This window comes from Heteronotia binoei, chromosome 10 (assembly GCF_032191835.1).
Source record: "Heteronotia binoei isolate CCM8104 ecotype False Entrance Well chromosome 10, APGP_CSIRO_Hbin_v1, whole genome shotgun sequence".
NCBI lineage: Eukaryota > Metazoa > Chordata > Lepidosauria > Squamata > Gekkonidae > Heteronotia > Heteronotia binoei.
In genome coordinates, this window is record NC_083232.1 from 55835625 (window position 1) to 55844269 (window position 8645).

At 44.3% G+C, this 8645-nt stretch overlaps 1 non-coding gene across 1 annotated transcript; it reads right to left on the reverse strand.

Annotated features, from left to right (window-relative positions):
- Positions 1-853: 853 nt before the first annotated feature.
- On the reverse strand, positions 854-960 carry LOC132578693 (U6 spliceosomal RNA). The gene has a single exon (XR_009555903.1). It is a non-coding gene; the product is annotated as a U6 spliceosomal RNA (small nuclear RNA).
- Between the last annotated feature and the right edge of the window lie 7685 nt (positions 961-8645).

An 8645-nucleotide genomic window follows, 5' to 3' on the forward strand; every position in this document is an offset into this window, starting at 1 on the left:
AAAGTATATAAATAATTAAATATATGTAAATAATTATTTCTCTAGGGATCTAAAATTTAAATTAAAAGCAATAAATTAAGAATGTAAAGTTTCCAGTTTTGTGCCTTTCATTTTTTCCCGCATATCTTCTTTTTTTTTTTTTTAATTGGTTAGTGCGGGCACAAGTAGGTAGCCTTGCCTAGGACGCCAAAAAGCCTGGCACCAACCCTGCTTTTAAATGGCTCCAAGTCACCCAAACCCATGCTGTGGCTGTACTAGAAAGAAATGCTGAGAAGAACTTGCATTCTACCCAGTTAACTCATTCTTTCCTCTCATTTATATCCCATCTTCTCCACAAAGGACCTCAGGGTGCACTATATGGATGGGGTTGTCCCCCATTGGCTGACAGTGACTAGCCAGAGGTGACTCAGTGAGCTTCATTGCCCAAACCCAGGTCTCTGAGATGTAAGCCAAACATTCTATCAACTCTATACCGACTCTGGATTCTATCCCAATCACATAGTAATCCATAGCAGACTCAGAGGACGTGATTCTACCTGAAACTGATTTTTTTCCAGGGCTCAGCAGAAGTTGCAGGCAGATCTGGTGAGCCTTTGGGATGCTTTAATCTTATCCACAAAAGACTCTAGTCTGTAACATGCTGACATGATTGCAGCACCATGGGGGCTGCTTGGCTTGTTCCTAACCCTGTTAAGTTTCCCAGTCTGACCCTGAAGTTAAGTGAAGCATTTCAAGCTCCTAATCCTTAAATGCTTGAATGAATATTTGTCAGGGCTAAAGGAGATGTGAAAGTGAGGCATAAGGGCTGTTGTTTCTGCAGATGGCTAATAGCAATCAGAACTAAGGAAGGATATTTTTTATGGAAAGCTTCATGGATTTGTACATCTTCTTTGCCCACGGGCTATGCTAATCTTCTCTGTGTTGTTCCAGTTTTAGTATATGTCCTGCCAAAATGAGTACTTTGCTTATGTATCTCCTTAGAAAAGCGGGTTGCACTATTTTCTTCCCAAACACCAGCAGTGGAAACCTCTATGGGTCCACAAGGGATACTGCTTGCTACAGCCTGGGATGGTGCTGACTCTTGTTCCCACAAGTCAGGCAGACTATACATTGCTGACTAAGGAACTTGCCAGTTAAATTAGAACTCATGGAGCCATATGTTTCAAACGGGTGGGTCATATTTTATACAAAAATGATTGTAACAAGCTACATTTTATGCTGAGGAGTTGCATTTCAAGGACAATGTTGTTATTAGTGCTGATTTGCACATTATAAACTTTATCCTGTATTTGATTTTAAAAGATCTTGATGGTTATGGCTAGCAAACCACTTCTTTTGTTGCTGTTTTTTAACTGAGCCCTACCTAAAAGACTTCCTGACAGAATGTACTTTTATTGTCCCCAGACCCTGACATTTCCTTTATGTCTTCTGACTTTCTCACTCTTGTCAGCTTCTGCCTTCTCTGTCTGGCCCACCTTTCTGATACTGTTGGCTGATTTCCAGTGATATCACAGCAGGACTTTTCAGACCGAGTTTCAGAGCAGATAAGAAATTGGCAACCAGAGAGACTGTTGTCGACAAGCAGCTGAACACTAAGGAAGACTGTGACCTCTGAGCCCACTATGGTGTCATAGTAGGGCAGCCAAAGACCTCCAAATATGTGAATTCCAAGACCCATGAGCGGCTCCTGTGAAATTCAATATTGAGACTTACATCTTTGCATAAATATCTTTGAGTGCAGAATCTCTGACCTTGCTTTTCAGAATATTAGTTCGGACATAGGCCTCAGCTTATGGACATGTAGTTTGCAAATATCTTTTTAAAAGATTTCAGATCCAATTTTGATGGCCTTATTTATGCCATGTTTCAGACTTGAGCTTTACTATTCTGTTATTATGAGCAAAAATCTGCCCCCCATTATTCCAGATATTTTGTTAGACATCTATGAAAACAATTAAGCAACCCCTGAACCAAACAGCACTTTCATTGGTTAATATCACTCTCAGTCACAAAAAGCCAACAGGAAAAACCTGTTTGGATGATTTTCTGACAGGAATACCCAATGAGCATTGCTACATAAACACAAGAGAGTAGCAATATAGACTAGCATAGTGTTCCCAGAGTTTAGTTTGGAGGAAACCAGTGTATTTTTATATGACATGAAGAAAAAGACCTTTCTGTTAACAGAAGATAAATGAAAATATGAGATTTGCCTAGCTTCCATTCATTGTTTTACTATTCTGTACTATGAATTAGAGACCTTGTCCAGTAACTACTGCCAAGTATACAAGGCTAGTTGTTCTCTTGGTCATCTTCAAGGCTCAGTGTGGATGTGCTGCTTTGTATGTGCACAAGGTATGAACTGTTGAGTGTGGTTCTTTCCTGTTACACTGTTTCTATGGTGGGGTATAACCCACCTGGTAACTCCTTCTTTCCATGAGATATAAAAGCATATGCTTCAATTGGTGACCATATATGAGCTGTCAGAGATGTGGTGCTTTTGCATGTGCCAGATGCAGGGGTGGAATTCTATCAGGAGCTCCTTTGCATATTAGGCCACACACCTCTGATGTAGCCAATCCTCCAAGAGCTTACCAAAAAGAGCCTTGTAAGCTCTTGGAGGATTGGCTACATTGGGGGTGTAGCCTAATATGCAAAGGAGCTCCTGATAGAATTCCACCCATGGCTAGATGTAAGAAAGTGAGAAATGCCTTGCTGGATCAGACCAAGGGCCATTTGTTTCCAACAGAGGCCAACACAACAATCATCTGAAATCTTACAAGCAAGGCATCATAATGGCTTCTACCCCTGTTGTTAGTTTCAGCAACTGGTACTCATCCTGCCTTGGAGCCTAAAGGCCTCATTTACATATCATGGCTAATGGCCACTGATTGACCTGTCCAGCAGGAACAGATTGGCATGCAGTGAAATATGCAGGGATGACTCCTGGAGATTGCAACTTGCAAGGGGTAGAGGGCAACTCTTCAAAAATACTTCAAACTATCCTTTCTGCTATCATACACATTTAACCCGAACAGTAAAGGAGAGCAGCTTCATAAATCACAGCAAATTAGTTGTCATAAATCATAGTGGATAAATGTCTCTGTTTGAATTACCAGTTTTAAAAGACTGCTGCAGATGCTTTTAAATAAATGCTTCCTTCCCTCTCCCTAAATGTCAACCCAACAAGCTAGAAACAGTGAAGCCAACTGGGATGGATGCAGTTTTTAGACAATGGGCTGAGGGCTATGCTCCCTATATCTATTGGGTATCTCCAGTTAAAAGGTAGCAGGTGTTGGGAAAGATCCTAAGACCCTTGGGAGCTGCTGCCAGTTGGTGTAGACAATATTGAGTGAGGGAGTACAGTGTATAAGGCAGCTTCATCTGAAATGATCTATGATAAATTAGTCCTTTTCAGGGCATGCAACTTAACCTTCCTGATCCTTCTTTATTGTGGTTTTGGAACAAATTAAAAGCTATGCATAGATCTGCAAAAACAGAGGTGATGCTGACTGGGAAGGCTGAGATTTTGGAGGGAACTATGCTACTCACCTTGGATGATATGACTCAACAAGCTAAGAGTTCTTTTGGATCCAGCTGTTTTGTTGGAAAAGCAGATAAACCAGGTGGCAAAAGAGTCTTTTATCAACTTCATATAGCACAAAATTTGTCCCCTTTCTTGGACTCAGACTGAATTCATGGAAGGCAACATGGAAGCCACAACCAACAGCTAGAGTGTTGACAGGGAAGCTACAACCAGCATACAGCTCAACAGCTAGAGAGTTGACAGGGGATAAATGTCTCCCCAAGTTTAAGATTGCCACACTGGCTACCAGTTTGCTTCCATGCCCAATTCAAAGTGCTGGAGTAAACCTATAACCTATAACACCATGACTTACTTAGCTTGTTCATAGAGTCTAAATTCAGGGTGGTATGGGGAGAAATGCTCCAACATCATGATGTCACTTCTATCATTAACCCACATGTCACTTCTATCATTAACCCAGAAACTCTAGGATTCCACCAAAATTTTATAGTAAAGCCATAGACATTGCAGCATTGGAGTGATGTCAATTAATATGTCCCTACCCACCAAAAGTTCCCACCAGATGTCAGTTGGGCTTTCAAACCTGTCTTCAACATTCCCCATTCCACACAGATTTAGGATTTAGAGGGTGCAATTTCATGCCAGTAAAAACACAGGACACCATTTGCAAGAAAAAACCCCATGTACGTTAAACATAAAACATATTAATTTCAGGTCATCAGGAATCAGTGACAATCTTACTTTCATACAGAACTTCAAATCATAACACCTTATTAGCTTCATAAAGGGTCACATTTTCCTAGTGACAATGTGTTACAGTATGAAACATAAAATTGGGGTTGCAAGAGCAAAATTTCAAACAGAAGGCATATTGTAAAACTATAGCCTCTGGTGTTGAACAGAAGCCCACAAAGTATTTTTGTTATACTAAAGCCATAAGAGTTTTAGCACTTAGGGTGATTACACAGCAATTGCCATCAATTGCACAAGAAATTACAACAGTAGCTCCAGCTGACATCAGTAAATAATCCACAGTTCTTCTGTTCTTTGCCTGATATACTCCCATTTTATCCCTAGAAACCAATTTTTTTGCACTTTCCTCCTGTTGTTGTAGAATAGCAGCACAATTTCTGTGGTGTGGATGATCAGTTTTTCTGATTGATCCTAACCTGTTACTTATCACCTCTGAGCAGAGTAGCACCACCTGCTGTAGTGGACTTTTTTTATTATCAAAGAACAAACTTTCATTGGTACTTAACACCATTAAGAATTAGTATCATTCTTCAGCATGTGGTTTCTGGAGAAACAATTTAAATTAGATATTTACAAGTGGCGACCCACAATACTCGCGGGGCGGCGAGTTGCAATTCCCCTTATGGCTCAGTAAGAAGAGAGAGATCTGCAGGGGGAATGAGCCTGGCAACCTCCTCTGCTGCAGCAGCCCAGCCCAGCATGGTGGCCAGTGTCTTCTGCTGCTGCTGCTAAGCCTGGTGCAGCTGCCAGGCATCCTCCTCCACCACAGCTGGGCTACAGCAACTCCTGGATATCCTCCTCCATCACAGCTGGGCCCAGTGCAGCTGTCAGGTGCCTCTGCTGCAGCCAGGTGTAACAGCTGCTGGATATCCTCCTCCACCATGGCCAGGCTGCAGCAACTCCCAGGCATCCTCCCCCACTGTGGCTGAACTGGCATCCACCAGCTGTAGCAGCATCATGCTGGACAGGTAAGAGCATCATCACCTGCTGTGATGGAACGGCCCTGGTTTGCCTACCAGACCCCATTCCCCTTTTTGGAGGGAGCTATTTCTCCTCTGGCCACTTGGGCTCGCTGCCACCACCTGCTCAGTCTAGGGATTCAGATTGAGAGGAACAGGACTCCCAATCCCCCTCTCCAGCTCTGAGGCCAGGCCTCAAGGTCCTCTGCCACCCTGTACTTGGGTATCACAGAGACCACAGCACTTCTTCGGGGAACCCCTGGAGGATTGGCACCTTATCCAACTACATGCCTTCCCCCTTCCCCGGGGCCTCCTTCATAAAGCAGCGTGGTCTAAAGCGGTTGGAGATCTATGTGGTACAAAGTTTGACTGCCAGCATTCAAAACAGTAAAAATATTTAATTAGAAGAGAAAAAGAAAAAAAAAACAGTTGCATGTAAAAGTTTAGCACAGCACCTGAACAGCAACCAGAAGGACAAATAAAAGGTGGATTTAAACGCATCCTCCTGTCCCTGGTCTAAACTTGCCCTGCCTTGTGGATGACTTCCTCAGTCTGACTGCCTGGAGTCCACTCCTCCTCTCCCTCTTGAGAAGGCCTCTCCCACAGTCAGGAGCCCACAGACTGACAACCTCTCTCCTTGAGGGCCAGCTGAGAACTGAACTTTCCCCGCCTCACTCCAATTAAAAAAAAAAGAACTTCCTACCCCTCTAGGAGGCTTTCCCCCTAGAGGTGATGGTTTAACTCCAGAAGGGAGGAGGGAATGAGGGGAAGGCTAGGCCACAAAGCCTGCCTTAGCAGTTTCATGTTCCCTTCCAACCAAGCACCACCATTAACTAAGATGGCGTTTCTCCACACATCCCCCACCTTAAATTCTGAGCCGGAGGGGTTGCCTCCTACAGAGGTAACCCCGTAGCCGAATCCAAACAAACAAGGAGAAACCAAATATTACACAAACATTCAGGCATTTCTCCAATACATGAAGGCTGACACCTTAAGTGTCACCATCCTTTCTTGACAGAAAGTCTGTGATCACATTGTGGCGTCCAGCAATGTGCTCGATCTTCATATTGTACTCCTGAATCCTCCAGGACCATCTCTGCAATTTAGAATTGGTGTTCTTCATAGTCTGTAACCATTACAGAGAGGAGTGGTCAGTCAGGAGGGTGAACTCTTGTCCCCACAAATAAGGGCGAAGTTTGTCTAGAGCCCACACAACTGCTAGATGCTCTTTTTTTTGTACTGAGGACAGGTTCTTTTCTCGAGGAATGAGCTTCCTGCTCAGGTAAGCTACAGGATGTTTGGTCTCATCCCAGTCCTGCATCAAAACAGCCCCAATCCCATGGTCTGAGGCATCGGTGGCAACAAAGAACCGTTTATCAAAGTCCGGAGCTTTGAGTATCGGCATGGAAACCAGAGCTGTCTTCAGCTGCTCAAAAGCTGCCTGACAGGTAGGAGTCCAGGCCACCTTGTTGGGTAGATATTTCCTGGTGAGAGAGAACAGTGGGTCGGCGATGGATCCAAGTCTGGGACAAAGTGCCTATAATAGTTAGCCAGTCCCAAGAAGGCCCTGACCTGCCTCTTAGTCTTTGGGGCCTCCCACTTTTGGATTGCCTCCACTTTGTCCCACAGTGGAGTGATTCTCCCACTCCTCACCTTATGTCCAAGGTACACTACCTCTGACATTCCAAACTGGCATTTGTTCAGTTTAATCGTGAGGCCTGCTTTCTGGATTGCCTCCAGCACTTTGACCAAATGTTCAAGGTGAGAGTCCAAATCCTTACTAAAAATGGCGACGTCATCAATATAAGCTACAACATAGTCCGACATGCCACTTAACAGGTTGTTCACCAACCTTTGGAAGGATGCGGGAGCGTTTCGGAGGCCAAAGGGCATCACCCTGAATTCAAACAGTCCATCTGGGGTGATGAAGGCTGACTTGGCCCTTGCCTCAGACTCCAATTCCATTTGCCAGTAACCTTTGCACAAATCCACAGTAGATATCACCCTAGCTGAGCCTAGCATATCCAGCAGGGTATCTATCCTGGGCATAGGATATGCATCTGGTTTTGTGATGCTGTTTAATTTTTGGTAGTCCACACAAAATCTAATTGAGCCATCTGGTTTGGCCACCAACACCACTGGAGCTGCCCATGGACACTGAGGGTTGTATGACTCCCATCCTCAGCATCTCTTGGACCTCCCTCCGAATATCTGCCAACACCTTACCGTTGACTCTGTAAGGGGGGCACCTGATAGGCCCATGAGTACCTGTGTCAATCCCATGTCTTGCCAGGCCTGTTCTTCCTGGCTCTTTCTTGAAAATATCCTTAAACTGGTGCAAAACCACAAGGATCTTTTCTTTGTCCAGCACTGACATAGTTGCAGACCACGACAACTCTTCCCACTGTACCGGTTCTGAAAAATAGGCTAGAACATCTAATGGGTCATCATCTATCATCTCAAGGTTTCCTTCCTGTCTGGTTATATGCAGCACCATGGGCCTCTCTAAGAAGGGCTTTAGCATATTCACATGCACCACTTTAGTCTTATGCCCAGACCTCTCCATAGACACTGCATATGTGACATAGTTCAATTGGTCCACAATTACATGGGGACCGTCGCATGCAGCTTTTAGTTTATTAGTGCACAGTGGCAGGAAAACCATCACCCTATCCCCTACGTCAAAAGTTCGGGATCTGGCTGTTTTGTTATACCAACTGTTCTGATTGCTTTAAGCTTTGAGCAGGTTCTCCCTCACCAGATCCATCATCTCTTTCAGTCGTTCCCTGAAAGACAACACATAGTCCACTACTGACATCTTAGCCTTTGGGATTTTCTCCTCCCATCTCTCCTTGACTAGGTCTAGAGGTCCCCTGACCCTTCTGCCAAACATAAGTTCAAAAGGAGAGAGCCCGGTGGATTCCTGGGGTACCTCCCTATAAGCAAATAATAATTGTGGCAGTTTTTCATCCCAGTCTTGGGGATGATTATCAACACAGGCTCTTAGCATTCCTTTCAAAGTCCCATTAAACCTCTCCGTTAACCCATTTGACTGAGGATGGTAGGCTGTGGTTTTCAGATGTTTCACTCCACAGCATTTCCACAAACAATCCATTAGTTCTGACAGAAAGTTATGCCCCCTGTCTGTCAGAATTTCAGCAGGAAACCCCAGTTGACAGAACACCTTGATCAGGGCTTCTGCTACTACTGGAGCCTCAGTGGAGGCTAGAGGCACTGCTGGGTACTTGGTTGTGTGGTCCACAATAGTTAATATAAACCGTTTGCCTCTCTGAGTGGGTTTTGGGAACGGGCCCACAATGTCGATTCCTACCCTTTGGAATGCCTCTCCCATGATAGGAAGGGACTGCAAAGGAACTCGTGCTTTC